General features: G+C 39.3%; 1 protein-coding gene across 2 annotated transcripts in view; it reads right to left on the bottom strand.

Annotated features, from left to right (window-relative positions):
* Window positions 1-12764: 12764 nt before the first annotated feature.
* The window catches only part of LOC149817422 (mediator of RNA polymerase II transcription subunit-like protein), a 76639-nt gene continuing 69488 nt past the window's right edge, over window positions 12765-19915 (bottom strand). The window contains exon 5 of one of the 2 annotated variants that reach the window (XM_089985900.1): window positions 12765-13082. The gene's annotated coding sequence lies outside the window, so the exon portion shown is untranslated. The remainder of the gene's footprint in view (window positions 13083-19915) is intronic. The other variant, XM_089985901.1, reaches the window with a different exon arrangement.

The following is a 19915-nucleotide window of genomic DNA, read 5'->3' as shown; positions in this document are numbered from 1 at the left end:
GACATAAATCCGTCGCCAAGCTGAGGTCACCGTTTAGTACCGACAGATTGGCGACAGAATAAAGCGCTCGTTAGTCTGTCGCAATTAGCGACGGACCTGGTGGCGGATTTATTCCGTCGCCAGTTAGCGTCGAAAAATTCGCAACGTAAGCATATTGTCGCCTCGTCGTCGCTAATCTGTCGCTACGCCTGTTAGCGACGGAATGTGGTCGTCGCTAATCTACTGCTTTGTTGTGGTGAGGGCTAGGTCATCGATGCGCCCATCGATACATCAAAAATATAATGGAGAATCTGTGAGTTAATTTGGCTTTCTTGCTGGAAACAAAGATGTCAAGAAGTCACCTAAGCAAAATTTTAGGGGTTTGGAATTGTTGGAAACTTTGATGAGAGTAGGATTTTATGATTAGAGCCATCCAAGTGGACATGACAGCGATAAGGAAAGATAAGGCTATAGCAACTAATTTACAACAATTTCTTATAAGGATAAGATAAATGTAGAATTAGTTAAGATTTGTTCTCTTAAAAAATCTCTTAAATCTAGAAGTGTTGATCATTTACTTTGTAAACAAAGTATACATGATGAAAACCCACAAAGGGTATTTCCTTTAATTAAAGAAGTGTGCAGGATCGTGGAGGTAGGCATTGCCAAGCCATGTTAAAACTCTTTTTGTTTTGAGTTTTTCTTGTGCATTTTGTTTACATAGTATCAGAGCCTATGAGGGTTGCTTGAGGTCTACAGTTTTTGGTCATGGTTGCAACCAACCCTTTGATAATGCATTAAATATGCGTAAATATAATATATTTTTATTACATAAATGCATAATTTATAGATTTAAAACTCACACTTAGATGCATATAGATGTTATTGAGCTACGGTTCGAATTTCGTTCGAATCGGACTTAAAACGAGAGAGATATTGCATTTTTAGTGAAACGGGTCAGACCTCAGGGCAACATTACGAAAAACGGATCCAATTGGTCCATCTGGGCCTTGGATCTGAGCCAAAATGCACCATATCCAACCCAGCCCAGCCCCAAACTCGAGTTTTCAAAAGATTTGCTAAAAACCCCTTCAGAAATGGCGCCTAGCTATTACTTTGTTTTTAATCTTTGTTTTGGAAATTTCCAAAATATGAGCTTTTGCTATAAAATCGAGTTTTAAAAACCCTAACCGTGTCTTTGCCTTGAGAGCTGCGCCTGAGAAGCCCGATTCTTGAACTTCCATTCTCCTTCCCCAGCCACCACGCATCCCATTCCCTTCATCTTCTCTGTTTTGCTAGGATTTCCTTGTAAATCCCCGACTATCGCCCCTTCTTTCTTGCATTTTCGCTATTCTTTGGTTCCATACCTTCCCCTTCTTTGCACGCTTGTTGTAACTGACGCTCCATGGTGTTTGTTTGCAGGTAACGCAGCAGTGGAATGTTCCATTCCTTCTTGAGGTGTTGTCTGCCCCAAGATGGATTAGCCAACCCTTCCCCCGTCGGCCCTCTGTATCACCCGACCCATTGGAGTTTCGCATCCCACCTTCGGAGTAGTTCCAACCTGCACCTCCCAGCAAGCTGCAGCAAAGAGAACGCAATAACAGCATCACCGAAGGCTCTAAAGTACAGTTCCCATGGCAAATTCTGCTCACCTCTACCCCTCCATTCGTCGGACGTCCAGATTGAGGTACGTCTTCTTCTTTTCCCCTTCTTTTAGATAAAATCCCTAATATGCTTGTGGTTTTCGGTTTCTATTTTGAATTGTCTGCGTTTTCCCTGTTTTACCAGCCTTAATGTAGGTATGGTGGTGCTGGAACCAACACATAGGTCGAGTCTAGGTTGTAATGTCAATTGTTGTTTCATTACTTTTGTTTCTCTTGAAATCAAAGAAGATTGATTTTATCTATTATGCCAAAATCGGCTAGATTCACTCTAGTCGATTGATGTATTTTTAATAGTGTAAATAGGTTAGCTAGTTAGATTCTTATGTATAAATTTTTAGTGCAGTAGCTGTGTTCTTTTGCTATGAAATTATATATCATATTTAAGATTATGCAAATGCCAAAAATCGGGTAGAGTGATTCTACCCGATTTCCGTGCTTGTGTTTTGTGTAATTAGCCTAGGTTTATGTTTTTCCTGTGTTAACTGCAATTCTGCAGTATTTCAATTGTTAATTAGTGAGTACTTATGTTGCAGTGGTATAGGTTTAATTATGTCCTAGGTTGAATCATGAAGTAGTATTGTTTGTAGGTATATTTACAATAGGCAATTTTAGGAATTTTGATTAATTAAGGTTATGCTGCTTAGGTTTTCAGTTTAGCATTAAAATAGTTGTTTACTTGCTAAAATGTAAATGTATTCAATGTCAATTTGAGTTTATTTGTTGAATATAGTTTACGGGTTAGTTGGGTTAGTGCATTAGCAATAGTTAGGATTAGGTTAATATGTAACTTGAATTGATAGTCAATTTCATTTTTTTAAGCTTGTTGTTTCAATGTTAATTAATTAGTTATGTTAAGTAATTACATTAGATTAGTAATGACTGTATTTTAGTTAGTCTATTTAGCTTAACCTAGCCTTTTGCTTTAGTATTAATGTATATTTCTCACACATAATATAGGTAATTAATCTCGATTCTATTTTCTTAGTGTAATTAGTTATATTTTCTATTAGTTAGTGGATATTAGGCCTGTAAATGATTGTGGTTATATATAATGCATATGGATGGTGCATACACTAGGTTTTGATGAATGAATAGTGCACTGAATTCGATTCCAAAATGTTACATGGATTTACACTCATTGCTTTAAGTGTTAATTTTCTGAGTTCTTCCAAAATTATTGTTCTATGTTATTCATTAGTGTGTTAACTGTGTGCAAACCAAAAATCAACTTGTTTCGAGTTGATTTGGTTTGCCTTTTAAGCGTTCTACCAAATTAGGTTTTTCACGATTTTAGATTTCGGGTCAAATGGTTCTAGAATTTGTATCGAACTTGAAACACTTATATCCAGAGTTTTCGGATGGGTTTTTCAATTCCGTAAAGTTTGACAGACTCTTGAGTCTGTCAAAAAGAGAACAAAATAGAAATACATAGAATCGGACTTAGTCTGCCCCTTCATACTTCCTATTTGCGAAAACCTATTTGAATCTGATTTTGCATGGTTCAGGGACAAAACAGTCATTTGCCTACTTAGTTGATTTTCGTAGTTTTTAGTATTTGCTAACATATAATTGATGAACTAATAGTAGTTAGGCTAGTTAAAGTATATTTAACTCGTTAGTTTAGTTAGAAATGATAGTTTTGGTTTTCTTTGTTTTTAATTGTAGTTTAATTTCGTAATTAGTTCATAAATAGTTATAGTGTGACGTAGATTTAATTATTGACTCCATACTGACTCTTTATTTTCGTTGTTCTATGTTGATAAGTTAGAAACAGATCTACAGGTGTATTTACAATACGAAGTGCAGATGCACGTGTGGTGAAATAACATAATTACCCCTAGCGATCTGGAGAAGACTTAGCAAGTTGTTTCAGTTCATTTTCATTTTTAGATTGTCATTTAATTAGAATTGTAATGTTAACGTAGTTGTAAACATTTGTGATATTAATAAATTGAAGTTTTAGATTTAATGTGAATGTATCTTGTTCCCTGTGGATTCGACTCGTACTCACCACATTCGTGGAAAGTCGGTTTATTATTACTTGATGAGTGATTTTCCAAAATGATTTCAACGATGAAATAAGGTTTAAAATAAGCACTTACAAAATTACACATCACCCTTCATCATCGTCATCGTCATCGTCATCTTCTTCATGTGTTATCTCTCCCTCGATCCAACCTCTGGTTTAATAGAATGCTTTCTCTAGTTTTATTTCTATCAAATTAGATAGAACCAATTATCTTCTATGGAGATCTCAAATAGAATCCGTCATGTTTAGTCAATATTTGCTTAAGTTTGCATATGGTTTTTATCCTACTCCTGACCAATATATTGTAGAAGGAGATAAGAGGTCTCTCAATCCTGAATTTATGGTATAGAAAAGGTCCGACCAGCTGTAATTAAGCTGGATCAAGACCACTGTAACTAAATCAGTCCTTGGTCAAATAATTCACACTTCCTTTTTTCGTGATGCTTGGATATCTTTGAAAAAATCATATGCTTCTTAGTCTAGCATGTGAATTTTGCAACCGAAAAAGGATCTTTAAGACGTAAGAAAAGAGGATAAGAATATGGTTGAATACTTAAATTGTGTCAATTTTTTTCCTGATTCCTTGTATGTGGTTGATGAATTTATCTTTGATGAGGACCTTGTGCATCATACGTTGAATGAGTTAACAAGTGAATATGAAAGTTTCATAACCAAGGTTTTCACAATGTATACTTTGTTTACAAAGTAAAAGGGTCAGTACTCCTAGATTTAAGAGAATTTTTAGGAGAACAAATCTCAACTAATTCTACATTTATCTCATCTTTACAAATAGATTTAGGAAACTGTTGTAAATTAGTTTTCATAGCCTTGTCTTGATCCTTATCATGTTGCATCTGATTATCTCTAGATGATTATTCATATTTGGATCCCAAACTTGGATCCATACTTCTAACATGCCCTCGCAAGCCAATCTCTATTGAAATAAGATTGAGCTTGTTATATAAAGTAGAAAACTGAAGACCAGGAAGAGCTTTAGTTAAGATATCTGCAAGCTGGTCGTCAAATGATATAAACTTGACTTCAATATCTTTTTGAGAAACTTTCTCTCGCACGAAATGAAAATGAATTTCTATGTGCTTTATGCGAGCATAAAATATAGGGTGCAAGGCAAAATAAGTAGCTCTCAGGTTATCACACCAAATGATTGGTGGTGAAGAAGAAGAAATTCCCAATTCATTCAAGAGCTATTTTAACCAAATGACTTTTCAGACTTTCTTGAGTCTAATGGTATTAGACGATGGATTTCATGTCCACATACATCTCAACAAAATGGTATTGTGGAACGAAAACATCTGCATGTTGTTGAGACTGGTCTAAATATGTTGTTTTATGCATCTTTGGATGATAAATTTTGGTTTGATGCTTTTAATGTTGTTGTTCATACTATAAACCAATTACCTTATGCTATTCTTGGTTTCAAGGCTCCCTATGAATTGTTGTTGAAAGAAAAGTCAACTTATAATAATCCAAAAATCTTTGGCTGCACTTGCTACCCGTATCTTGATCCCTACAGAAATTCCAAACTTGTACACAAATCAAAGCTATGCTTCTTCATAGGATATGGAGTGTGCCATAAGGGGTATTTGTGTTTCCAACTAGTTTCAAAGAAAGTGTTTATTTCTCGGCATGCCATCTTTGATGAATATACCTTTTTATACTCCAAATCTAAGACACATGTTGTTGCAAAAAATATTTCTCAATGGCTCGCCATGACTTCACATGAAAAGAAAACCTTTTTGGACAATTCATCTTCATATCTTTCAAAACCAATTTTTGAAGAAAAGGTGATCTGTGATCAAGATAAAAAATTCCAGTTTGACACTCAGAGTCATCAAAATAATGGCAAGCAAGAGAGAGTTGACACTGTTGACCAAGAGGTAGGATCATGCCAAGAAGATGACGAAGAAGAAGGTTGTGAAAATGAATTAGAATCAAGCGCTATTGAACCTTCTAGTCGAACCCATCATATGATCACTAGATCACAAGATGGGACTTTGAAGCCAAAAGTCTCTTTTTCTCTTATAAATTGTCGGTACTCTCCTCATTTGGGTTTACTAGGAATTTTTTATGATAAAAGAGCCAACGTGTTTTAGGCAAGCAGAAAAGGATAAAAGATGGATGCATGCTATGAATGAAGAAATGAGTGCCTTACAAAAAAACAAAACTTGAGTTCTTGTCCCACCTCAACATGGGAAAAATATTGTAGGAAGCAAGTGGATTTATAAAATCAAAAGATATGCAGATGGATCTATAGCTAGATACAAGGCTAGCCTTGTAGCTAAAGGCTATAGCCAACAAGAGGATGTTGATTACTTTGAAACATACAACCTAGTTATCAAACCAACATCCATTCGTTTAATTCTTTCCATTGCCATGAATCAAGGGTGGAATGCTCGACAATTGGATGTGAATAATGCTTTTCTGCATGATTTTCTTGAGGAAGAGATATTTATGGCGCAACCACCGGGTTTTGAAGACAAAAAATCTTCTTACTATGTTTGCAAATTACAAAAAAGCTTTATACGACTTAAAACAGGCCCCTTGTGCCTGGTATGAAGGGTTGAAATTTTATCTTGAGCAAAAATGTTTTCAAAACTCCAAGGCAGATTCATCCTTGATTATTAAAAAAGAAAGTTCCAAGATTGTGTTTGTTCTAGTCTATGTTGACGATATTATCTTCGTTGGAAGCTCTAAGACTGATATTGAACAACTTATAAGAGGATTTGATCAAGAAATTTTCATCAAAGATCTTGGTCATTTACATTATTTTCTACGAGTAAAAATTGAAAAAATGAAAAATGGGTGTGTTTTGTCTCAACGAAAGTATATACATGAGCTTCTTACCAAAACTAATATGGTGGATGCTAAGTCTACAAATACACTTGCTAATCTTCAAGTCTCAAAGTTCAGTGGATAAAAATTCAAAGATCCAACTTTATACAGAAACATTGTAGGAGGGCTTCAGTATGCCACATTCACAAGACTTGATATAACTTATTTAGTCAGTTCATGCACGACCCCACTAAAGAACATTGGAGCTATGTTAAAAGGATCATGAGATATCTCAAATCTCAGACTTCGTATTGAAAGGTCAAATTTTAGATTATCCATTTACTCTGATGCAGATTGGACAGGATGCTCTGATGACCGAAGATCTACAAGTGGTTATCTCACCTTCTTGGGTTCTAATCTTTTGTCCTGGCATTCGTCAAAACAGAAAACTATTGCAAAATTAAGTATCGAAGCCGAGTATAAAGCCATGGCTGAGGTAGTTGCAGAACTCATTTGGTTGAAACAACTCTTAAATTAATTGATAATTTCTTCTTCATATTCACCACCAATCATTTGGTGTGATGACCTGGGAGCTACTTATCTTGCCTTGCACCCTATATTTCATGCTCACACAAAGCACATAGAAATTCATTTTCATTTCATGCAAGAGAAAGTTGCTCAAAAAGAAATTGAAGTCAAGTTTATATTGTCAGACAGCCCGCTTGCAGATATCTTAACTAAAGCTCTTCCTGCTCCTCAGTTTTCTGCTTTATGTAACAAGCTCAGTCTCATTCCAATAAAGATTGGCTTGCAGGGGCATGTTAGAAGTATGAATCCAAGTTTGAGATTCAAATATGAAGAACCATCTAGAAAAGATTAGACCCAGCATGATAAGGATCAAGATAAGGCTATGAAAACTAATTTACAATAGTTTTCTAAATATATTTGTAAAGATGAGATAAATGTAGAATTAGTTGAGATTTGTTCCCCTAAAAATTCTCTTAAATCTAGAAGTGCTGATGCTTTACTTTCTAAAAAAAGTATACATAGTGGAAACCTGCGATGCGACACACAAAGGGTATTCCCTTTAATTGAAGAATATGCAGGATCGTAGAGGTAGGCATTGTCAAACCACGTTAAAACTCCTTTTGTTTTGAGTTCTTGTGCAGTCCTCTTGCACATGTTGGATCAAGTGATATCAGTGATAGCAGGAGGTTATGGTGACCTCAGTCGTTTACAGCTTCAATGAAGTACCAAGAAGGAATAAACTCTAGGACCAGCTAGAAAGACACCCAAAAGACAGTGCTTGGGTCGTCTCCGGGGATTGCAACACCACCCGCTGGATCTCAGAGCGCATACGATCGAAATCGGGTCACGTAGATAGCGAGCATTTTAATGAGATGATTGCTCACCGTGGCCTGTCGGAAGTACAAACATCCAAAAGCCGACTCGATCAGTGCCTGGTGAATGAAGTGTGGATTCAACAGTTCCTGAACACGGAGTGCCACCTCATTCCAAAACGGTCTACTAATCAGATTGGCAAAACAGATTGAACCAACACCCCCCTTTAAATTTTTCAAATTTTGGTCCTTCAGATCATCAAGAACAACTGGGACTCCTAAGTAGGAGGGTGTGCGATGTTCCAATTGACATCACGAGTAGAAATTACAAAGAAAAACCTCATTCAGTGGGTTAAAACGAGGGCCAAACTCATTCCAGACATGTTAAATATCAAGGCTGCATTGGAAGAAAGCCTGAAGAATAAGGAGGCCGGTAATCTGGAAGCAGCACAAACAAAAATATAGATGCGTGATGAGCTCCAAAGCCTCCTTGAAATGGAAGAAAACATGTGGCAGCAAAAGTCTCGCTGCAAGTGGATTGAAGCGGGAGACAGAAACATGACTTTTTTTTATGCTCAATTTCAAAAAAATCTCAAAAGTAACCATATCTCGTCCCTGACAAAAGAGGATGGCACTCTCATCCATTCTCAGGAGGATCTCAAAGAAGGAGCCGTCACTTTCTTCAGCAAGTTGTTCCAAAAAACATCATCAGACTCGAATAGCTTGGAAGGAGAGGAAGAACCAAAAAATGAGTCCTGAAGACGTCTCATTACTCGCTGAGCTCATAGAGGAGGAGATTAGGAAAGCTGTTCAGCTTGAATCCTGACAGTGCCCCTGGACCTGACGGGTTTATAGGCTTTTTCTTCCAAAGGTACTGGGAGGTAGTTGGAAAGGACTTCACAAGGTCGTAAAATTTTTTTCCAATCCGGCAAGATTTTAAAGCATATAAATTGTACCCATAGTTTTGATTAGGGGTGGCAATTTCTGACACGACCCGTCAACCCGACCCGCCAACCCGCCTCTTAGGCGGGTTCGGGTTGGGCTTAAGCCAACCCGTTTAATAAACGGGTCGACCCGCGTAACCCGTTTATTAAACAGGTCGGGTTCGGGTTGGGGGTATGCCAACCCGCCAACCCGGCTGACCCGTTTAATAAACGGGTTAGGCGGGTGGGTCAACCCGCCAACCCGTCTGCCAACCCGTCAACCCGTCAACCCGACCCGCCAACCTGACTACCTGCCAACCCGATCCATCAACCCGCCAACCTGAAAACCCGTTTACCCGACCCAACCCATTTATTAAATGGGTTGGCGGGTCGTGTCGGGTTACCCGTTTATTAAACGGGTTGGGTTCGTGTTTGCCACAGCTGACCCGTTTAATAAACGGGTCGGGTTCGGGTTGAGGTATGCTGACATGCCAACCCGCCAACCCGACCCGATTGCCACCCCTAGTTTTGATCCCGAAGAGTGAAGGGGCCCTATCAGTATCCCAATTTTGGCCAATATACAAAAATCATTATAGATAGAATGAGTAGCATTCTGGCAGGGATCATCAGCACCAACCAACAAGCATTCATGACAGTGGCGTAGCTAGGATTCATGTGAGGGGGGGGGGGGGGGGGGGGCAAACAGGGGTGTAGCAAAAAAAGGGTTCGGGGGCAGCGCTCCCGAAATTTTTTTTTTTGAGATAAAATAAAAAATGGCTACAATTATTAATAAAAATCTATTTCATATGGACGAATCGAACTATTTGCTGCAGTCAGGGCTGGGCTCGGCTACAAAAATGGATAAAAATCTATTTCATATGGAATCAGCTACGCCTTTGATTCATGAAAGGAAGAAGTATCCAGAAAAGTATTCTCATGGCTCACGAGATGGTGCATACCATGACATCTAGTAAGAAGAAGGGAGCAATTTTCAAAACGGACCTAGATAATATTTACGACAGGGTGGATTGGGCCTTCCAGGAAGAGATGCTTAAATACTTCGAATTCAGGAACACATGGACGGAAAGAGCAATGACTTGCATATGAACTCCTTACCCGCGGTCATAGTGAATGGGGAAGCGACTCATCTTTTTTGGGGTAGTAGGGGCATATGCCAGGGCAACCTGATGTCGTTGTACTTGTTTTTTGCTTGTAATGGAGCGACTCACCAAGCACCTTAACTGGTCTGTATCGATAGGCCGCATATCTCCTGTATCGATTAGAGACTTTCAGTGGCACCACTCGTTTTACACGAATGACCCGATGTTTTTTGTTAAAGATCAAAAGGAATCTGTCAACCGTTTCATAGAAGGCATAGAGTTGTTTGAATACGCGTCTGGGCTTCAAATAAGCAAAGAAAAGTCACCATTCGTTCCATGTAACCTCTCTCAAGGAAGAACACTGAGCATCGTCAACAAATGTGGCTAGAAGGTGGAGGGACAACCCATATCCTATTTAGGATTACCATTGTTCAAGGGGAGGCTCCATCGAATTCAGTGTGAAGGGCTGCTGGCAAAGTTCCATGCAAGGCTGGAAAAGTGGAATTGTAAAAAACTATCGATGGCAGCAAGGCTTACACTTATCAGATCTATATTTCAAAGATTCCCTGTCTCTGGATGGGGGCATTTCAACTCCCAGCCAGCGTAATCAAGAAGATTGAAAAGATAATGTGTGATTTTTTATGGCAGGACTATGAGAACCACAAAGTGATGCATCTAATGTGCCCGGAACATATATGCAGACCGTTGGATGAAGGGTGAGCGACATGAACAGGGCCTATTTGGCCAAGCATATATGAAGAATTCTACAAAATCAACAATCGACTTGGGCACAACTGACGAGAATCAAATGCCTAAGTAAAAGACTCGTTATGGTTTCCAGAAAAGGTCTCAAGGGCTCATATAGATGGCAGGGCATTATGCAGACTGCGAAAAGAATTCAAGAACTCATTACTTGGAAGGTAGGGAAGGAAGATCAGATAGAATTTTGGTTCGACTTATGGAGCGCTGGAGGGCCTCTCATCAACCCATTGAAAAAGTGAAGAATACAATGGCTAAATACAAAAATCATGAAACCCTAATCCTCAATACACCCTCATATCCCCAACTCCAAAAAGAGGTATATATATGTGGTGGTTGTGTACCATGATACCATATGGTGGTACACACTCTTGTTTGCATACATCTAGCAACCAAATGGTAAATTTAAAAGTACATAGATGTTTATCCAGTTTATTTACTATATTAAAAGGTTTTAATATATTAATACACCACGAGATTTTATTTTGGAGAAGGTGAAAATTGACAACTCACAATTCATGAAAATATGGGAGGTCTAAAAATGGTATAAAACATAATTGAATCAACTTTAAGGCATGAAAATAATAAATAGAGCATGTTAAACATTGATCCAAAGGTTAGATTTAACTTTTGGGGGTTAGATTTATGTAAATCAAGTGTGTAACACCGTATGCTATGGTGGTACAGTACTACAATAAAAGTGCCCTATATATGTGTGTGAAAAGGAAACTTAGAGAGAAAACTAAAAAACTAAACAAATCCATATTGCAGTGGGCATTGCCCCCACACCCTGGAAGAACCATTGTACAGTCTTTAAAATATTTTTGGACGAGTCATGAATCGAAAAGAATCAAATATTCAAGGCACTTACAACTGTGCCTTTGAGATGTCCAACTCAATAGAGAGATTTAGGCTCTGTTTGGGAGCCAGGGATGAAAGGGAAAATGGAATTTTATGAGTTTAATTAATGCCACCTACCCCCTCTCAGATGGAGGATGGTGTTGATAGTGAAGAAGGGAGCAAACAAAGCCTCACAACTCATTCTTCTCCACTCCTACCACCCCTCTCATCTTCTCTCCAACACCGGCTCCCAAACAAAGCCTTAAAAGCAACAGATTTACAACCTTTTCATTTTTCACTCCAATGATTCATTGATTTTTGTATGTCTTGCCGATCTATATGTGCGTAGATTCATGTCTATCAGCCCTGATTCTCTCATTTGGAAGGGTTCTCAACAAGTTACTTCTGAAAATTGTACGTCAACTAGAGAAAAGGGCGCCCTGTTTCCTGTCGGATTCAAAAATCTGGTTTTCTAGAGAACCACCTTGAGCGGCTCTCACATGGAATTTTTTGTGGAGCCGGCATCTTGCAACAAGCTACAGCTGAATCCACCTATCACCTGCACAGCTTTTTATTGATCAAATTTGGGAAAGTCGGAACTGGATCATCTTTAAAGATTATCTGTTTAAACAACCAAATTTTTTGCGGCACACACTAGACTTGGTTCGCGAACACACCTTGCTTTTTCTACTCTTAAGACCCTGTTCAAAGATGTGGTCACATCCTCCAGAAGGATGAATTTGGATATGCCAATCGCACCGTAGGGGGTGTTTGCGTGGACAACACCACCCATGGGTAGCTGATGTCTGCACCCCACGCGCTGACACAAATGTTGTTAAATGTACGGGGTGCCACGTGCCTAACACAAATGGCAGACATGTGGAATGATTTGGAATGCTTGGAATTTTGAACATAGCACCCCAGATATCCAGCGGAACACCTAGGTGTTCCACAGTTTTCTGGCTACCCTGAGCAGTGTATCTGGAACATCTGGGATAAAAACTGAAAAAAAAACCAACGGGGCTCTGATTGTCTGGTAGGAGCAGCCAGTGCACGTCACCTTCTGTTGAGAAGTTGCACGTTCGAATCCCAATGGTATCATTGTATAACTTGTAGGGGTCCGCCTAACCCCAGCTTGCCTTTCCAAAAAAAAACAGAAAAATACCTGAAACAGAAACTGGGGTTGTCCAGGATACCTCTGTATTGGGGCAGCAATGTCCATACGTCACTAATCTACAGTCTTATCTGCACAATCAAATGGACCCGAAGGGGCGAGACTGGAGCGTGCCTTCAAAATGAACACACAGGGACAACGCGGTGCCCACGTTTCAAGCATGAGACAAATCAGTCACACCATTGGCAAATTAGTTTTACAATACAGAATCATCTAGTTTGTCCAGGCATCTCTAAACAGGAAAAATTCAAGAATGGAGGAAGATATTGGCTGGGATTCCAAGGACTCGTCAAGTAATCACGGAGCAGACAAAAGCTGATCCGGTCACTTAATTAACAGATCACCAGAAGGTTGTGGTTGCTCGTGCTGAAACACATGAAATTCTCTTGCTTATCAGCTTGCCAATCCCGGAAAAGGAAATCAACCATAAGATGCCATATACAAAGCAACTTAAATTACAACTTATACCGTCACCTTAAGTCTGGAAACAAACAGAAATCGTGTTAAGACACATATATTACAACTTTTCCATAATAGTAAGACTTAATGAGAAGGCAGAGTTAAACTTAAATTGAAAAATGTTCATAGGGAAGTCAATAGTTTACAAAAAAAAATTGTATTAAAAATTCTCTTGTTTGGAACAATTGAAATTTTGGTACTTCCATCCTTGGCAGATTCTTCCCATCTTTTTTCCCACTTTCAAACATGAACTTAAGGAGGTCTGTTTCAGAGGTGAGAATGAAAAACACAAATCTCACCTAATAGAAAACTCAAGTAAAACAGTTTTCACAAATTGTGTAATAACTAAAATGGGTTTTCTCTATTCAATGAATGATATTGGCTATTGATAAAAAATAAAAAGAAAAAAGCTCTGAAGCAGTTTGAACTACCTTTCAATAACTGTCTGCTTCACAAATAGAAAGTGAACTGCTAAAGAAGAACTGCATTGATCAACCCAACCTACACTATTTGTATGATTCAAGGTTATTGACAAATGCCTTGAACACAACCTGGTTGTTCAACAAGGCCGACCTATACCTCAGTTGTGTAATGGGAATGGATCAATTGAAATCCCTATTCAAAATGAATGAAGAAACGAGCATCATGGAAATGCTAATGAAGGTAGAAAAGGGTCTTCAGGAGATCACTATTCAACTAGCTCCGTAGGCTGGCAAGTGCAAGGAACATCGCTAACAAGCAAGCTAGTCAAATAAGTGACCCTTGTTCATATGATAGAATTTTCCTGTAAATGATTCTAAAAGCTAACAAGTATAGCTATCACCAGAAAATTCGAAGGTGACTGGAGGCTGGCTACCTAGCTAGTCCAACTAGAGCAACTATTGGCATAAAAGCCTATGCTTGTTTTTCTTGTTATTTTGCGGACATTCTACTAGCACTAGTGGGTCCTGAATGGCTGACGAAAACATGGAATCAATAGGACAGGATAAACTATCAACTGATTATTTGATGGAACAATTGAAAAGGTAAATGCAGAAAATGAAAAGACAAGGGAAGGAAAGTCAGAAACTTGTCAGGGTTGGATATATTTCAGTAATAAAAATAAAATGTATATGAACGCCAGCATAATGCAGAATGTAATGGATGAATCAAGAATTTGATCAAACTGCACTAGACATAAGTGGATTGAGAAGATCGTGTTGAACATGGGTGGAAAAATAAAATGTTCTCTTAGAGCTAACAAGATTTGAAGCAGATTCAAGGAAAAGAAGCTTAAGAAGTTATTGCATTTAGGTCTTCCCCTAACACTAGATCCTTCGCTTTCTCACAAGAAATACTTACATTTTCCTTCATATCACCAGTCCCTCATAAGATGTAGATCTAACCAATTGGTATGGTTTCAATCCATAGTCTACAACGATGCATGATGAGAGGTTTTTAAACTGATACTAAGATTTCGTGAACATAAAAAAAGATACTGATTGAAGCTACCAAATGTAAGAAAGTCTAACCCATTTTGATGAAGAAAGTTGAAGAAAGTCAAGAATGAGCTTGGGAACGAACAAGAATAACGAGATCAACTGAAACTATAATGAAAATGCTCTGTTGTCCATAACCAAGGGTGGCAAACAAGCTAAGCCTGAGCTCAATTAGCTTAGATGGAGCCTGAGCTTGCACAGATTAAGTGCTCAATGATCTTTGTTAAGATTTCATCTCTCTCACACACATACATTTCTATGAAAATCTAGACATAAAAAAACTTGTAGTACAATAGTGTTCTTGATTTCCTTGCAAAAAAGACTTGGCAAGTTAAAATCACATCCTCTCGGGTAACTTTTACACAAAATTACTGAATATAGCTCGGCTCAAGCTTATCCAAGCGAAGCTTAAGCACTTACATACAAGCTTAGCCAAGATTGATAACCAGTTAAGTTCAGACATTCCGTGCTCAGGATGGCTCCAAATGTTATTTTGAAAATAAAGCAAAATCAAGGACTATGAAATTTGTAGAACTTAAAATTTCCAAAACTCCTCTCTCTCTCTCTCTCTCTCTCTCTCTCTCTCTCTATATATATATATATATATATATATATATATATATATATATGGGTTAAACTAACATTAAACTAGTTGTATTTAACTTTAGAGAAATTCAACCTTATTAAAATGACTAAAATACCCTTAAAAGAATGACATTTTTTAAAATACATGGTTACCTTTTAGAGCATTACAGGTCTTTTGAACTTGAAAGGTAATGAAAAGTCAAACACCTTTTTCAAAAAAATAACTTTATGAACCTATCAAATTTACCTTTTTGGCCTAAAAGAGTAATGCATTTTCAAGAATACCATTCTTTTAAGGGTATTTTAATCATTTTTAAGGTTGAATCCATCTAAAGTTAAATTCAACTAGTTTAATGTTAGATTAACCCTACACACACTAATACAGTCAATTGTAGGTACAATCCATGCAAGTTGTTTTGATTCAATCTAACCTCATAGCAGCATGGTTAATTTGGTGGGAATCGACTCTTGTATCATGTTCTTTTTTAGGAAAAAATATGTTTTTGAGTAGGGAAAAATCAATGCATTTACAACCATCAATTTTTGCATCACAAAAAACCTATGCACAGGTTAGGTCCTGACAATTCAAAAGTCGGTTTCCACTAATAATAGCATGTAGATACATTCATGGGGTCATTTGGGCCAAAAAATAAATAAAAAGAATGGCATAAACGCAAGCGCGAGTGTATATTAGCCCACTAGGATATAGTTCGCGAAGGGAGCAAACATAACAAGAGCTCAACCTTAGAAAATGAGTGCAACGGTGATATACACCCCAGACACACGCACACAAACAAGCATTTGCATACATAATCGCATATGTATTAATTCACATCACACACATTTGATGTGTATGCCTCGATGGCATACACTCGTATAATATATAATTAAGGTCCACCGTTACCTGCAACCAATTAACAATTAAATGTTGGTTTTTATTTTTTATGTTTAAGGTGCAACCTGCAAAACACTTCCAACGCCAATTCTCCATTTATCCATAATATGGGGTCTCATGTTTCGTGTTTATGACAGGTTGAGGTTTGTCTCTCCTCCTCTACCGATTGATTCTGGTTTGTCCAATAGGCGGAACTTCCTTAATGTTCTTTCTTCTTCAGGGGTACAATAGGCATACTGTATCTTTCTTACCAAGTCATAAGACGTGCACCTGAGCGTTGTTGCTCAAGGCGAATACCTTAAAAAATGGTGCCGTGAGTAGGTTTTATACTATGTCACATGGGTGCGGGTGCGGGCGCGGGTGCGGGTGCGGGTGCGGGTGCGGGGATTCGGCACTTCCAAAAAACCCGGGTGCGGGGGTGCGGCAGGGGCAAAAATGTAATAAGTAATATATATATATATATATATATATATATATATATATATATATATATATATATATATATATATATATATATATAAAGGGGGTTGGGGAATAGGCGGGGTTTTTTTTTAAAAAGGGGGTTGGGGAATAGGCGGGGTTTTTTTTTAAACTTTGCAGCTGTCAGGCAGCTGCTGTCAGCAGCTGACAGGCAGCTGCTGACAGCAGCTGACAGACAGCTGCTGCAGCTGTGCTGACAGACAGCTGCTGCAGCTGTGCTGACAGCACAGCTGACAGCACAGCTGACAGCTGCTGTCAGCAGCTGTGCTGACAGCTGCTGTCAGCAGCTGTGCGTGAAAACTGAAAAACTTACTTTATGCTAGGCAGCTGACAGACTAGCATAAAGTTTTTAAAAAAAAAATTCGAAGCCCATTTGGGCAATTTTTTTTTTTTTAAAAATGGACATTAATGATCCTGGGTGCGGTCAACGCACCCAGGATCGAGTTGACCGCACCCGGTGCGGCACCCGCACCCGCGTCGAGTCGCGTCGACGCGGGTGCGGCACCCTCCTAGCCGAATCCCTGTGACATAGGTTTTATACTAGTTTTGCAAACCAGTGCAGAACGACCCCGAGTTGTAGTGAGCTTCTTGTCCTCTTTTTTTCGAGTGGAGAAGCGAGCTCTAGTTCCTTGTCTTACTCCCTCTATAGTTTCACTGTTATACCAATAGTTGTAGCTTCTATCTCTTAGACGGAAAGCAAGGACTTCCTATTTTTCAGAGGGGAGAAGGCGATCAAGTAGCTTTTCCTAGTTTGTTTTTCTTCCTTTTAACCACGGCGTGGAAGTTCATCCGCAACCCGACTAGAGTTGTCAAATGAAGCCTTTGTAACTTGACTCCACAGGCCAAACAAAAATGAAAGAAAATAGTTGGGAGGGGTGTCCCTTATGCCTTCTTATCTTGCCTCCCCCTTTCCCCCGGCATGTAGCAGAGGCAATTATTTTGGCCACCCACCTATCTCCCTTTCATGTTTTATGCCACATACCATGGAAATGTTGACTTTTGGCGAATCATTCATCTTTCTGGTATCTACTAGTGACCTTCATTTTTCGGCAGTAGCCATTGCTTTTCCGTAATCAAAGGTATATCACAGATACTTGTCGTAATAAGTGAGCGGGAGCATTTGATAGGCCGCCAAGTAGTATTTTCCCATTGGGTACAAGCTTTGGGCAGGATTGCATATCCCCCCGACGTTGATAGAACAGGGAAGTCTGTGTGGGTGGGAAGGCTTAATATTGGCATATTCACTTATGTTAAATGAAGCTTGAGTCAATCAAACGACAGGATTTTCCAAATTCATAGATCGGTCGAATTGAGAACGATGGATGGTGTAAAGAACGAGCGTTTGGAAGGTAGCTAGTGGAAGGTAGGAGGGAAAAGCATAATCTATCTGCGGCCCAACTATAGCGAAAGCATTCTTACTCTTCTTTCTTTTATAAGCACTTTTTTGGCAATCATACACAATTGCAAGGTGTATATTACTCGAACTGCTATGGGCGTGGGAAAGGTGGGCCTTTTGATGCCCTGATCCCAGGAACAAGAGAAGTTTATTTTCCATTGTCATTTCGGCTCGTGCGAGGATATCTCAACGAACTAATGAGAGAGCACAAGCCATCGAGCAGAATAGGGGTTCGCCCATTCGAGTTTCTAGGATTCCAATTACAACCATTCTACGAGCACTCGATGAAGTTGGAGAGGAAAGCATTTCATTATTACAACCTGGGGGATTCCTTCCAATCCTTTCTCCAACCATTCGCGGATGTCCATTGATTAGCATTTGGTTTGTTTGGATATGGAATCGAGTCTTTCTAAATGAAAATGAAATGGATGCTCTCACAAAGGGACGAATTTCAGATTACCCTTTCTTTGAACCTTGTCAATGATCGAACTTACAGATATGAACTAAGTGTCATTTGATAAGTCACTGAGAACAAGAGAGAGGGATATGGAAAGGATGAAGTAATGAAAGAGGAAGTCATTGCTAGTAGTAACGAGTTGTCACGATCCATTGGTTGATATAGAATCCATGTCCTAGGTGTATCAAGAAACATTCTTTTCGCTAAGCGTATATAATAAAATAGAGTGAAAGGGTCCACCCCGCTACAAAGGAAAAAAATGAAACCAAGGGGGTACTAGCTAATTGTTGAATCCCCTCTGAACCGTCGGAGATAGTTGCCCATCATACGACTCACCAACTTCACTTGCCTCTCTCGGGGGATCCCTCCAGGCAGGTTTGGATCACTAAAATACAATACATGATTCTACGAAGGGGTTAGGAGATGATAAAGATCTCTCAATACAGCCAAGGAGAGAGGCAGAGCAATTCGGATTTGGATGAAAGAGATCGAACACGGGAATAAGAAGCAAACAAAGCAAGCTCGCCTTCCTTTTTTCTCATTTCGACAAAGGGAGATGGATAAAGTGGACATAACATACATTTCCCAGTCGAACCTTTTTCGTCTTGATGACGAGGAAAAGACTTGAAAACGCTCCTAACCCCAGAATCTTTTCGCTAAGGAAAGGAGGGTTGCTTCTTCTTTGGGTGGGATGTGTGTGTCAGGGGGTTGTTATCCCGTCTTGGCATTGCCCTAACCCTGCGTGCGAATGAGGTTGTATCCTATAGTGGGTTAACTATGTGAATATAAACCATAGGCAGGTTTCGAAGTCACGGGCGACCGAATGTATGTGGGCTGGGTCGAAACTCATACTCGTTAAGATCTACTATATTGTATGGAATGGATGGTGATAATATAGAAAGGCCGACAAAAGATAGTCATCCAGCACCATTCAGTCCTCCCAAGGGCAGGACATAGAATAAATCAGAGGAGGCTCCTTTCGTCACTACTTGGAGACTCCTTTGTCATTGACAAAGTAAAAAAAATGAAATTCTTAGTGCCTCACGACTGGAAGGAAGGAGTGAGGTTGACTTAATCCAAGTCAGCGAAACTCGAAGTGAGGCCGACTCCATCCATATTACTTCATACCTAAGGTATTGTTTCTTGAGTTTGGGGGTTGGAGTGGAGCGGGGCGCTTGAAAGAATCTGTCTATTTCCATATGAAGCGTAATTCATCCATTAGACGGAGGGACCGGATTCAGGGAATTGAGCAGCAAGCAAGCTCTAAAAAATGTAGCTTGGCAGGCATTGTGGTCAGAATCATTAGTACCTCGTACGTCCACGTGATAGTGGTGTCCCTCTCTACGGTTCGACTCTTTCTAAACGAGGAGTTCCTTGCGGCATAGACATACTCCGAGATGGCATATGGCGTGGTGCCGGTGGGGCCATTCGGCACAACAGAGAGTGAGTATGATGTCTCAAGCAGTGTTGTGAGAGGCGTACGCCTCAGTACCTGAAGCGTACGCCTCAGAGGCGAGGCGCACGCTGAAGGTACTGAGGCGTTGCTGTGATGCGCCCCTCATCA

This window comes from Nuphar pumila, chromosome 13 (assembly GCF_984573655.1).
Source record: "Nuphar pumila chromosome 13, dmNupPumi1.hap1.1, whole genome shotgun sequence".
Lineage (NCBI taxonomy): Eukaryota > Viridiplantae > Streptophyta > Magnoliopsida > Nymphaeales > Nymphaeaceae > Nuphar > Nuphar pumila.
Note: the sequence above shows the minus strand (reverse complement) of the source record. Positions and strands in the feature narration are given on the sequence as shown.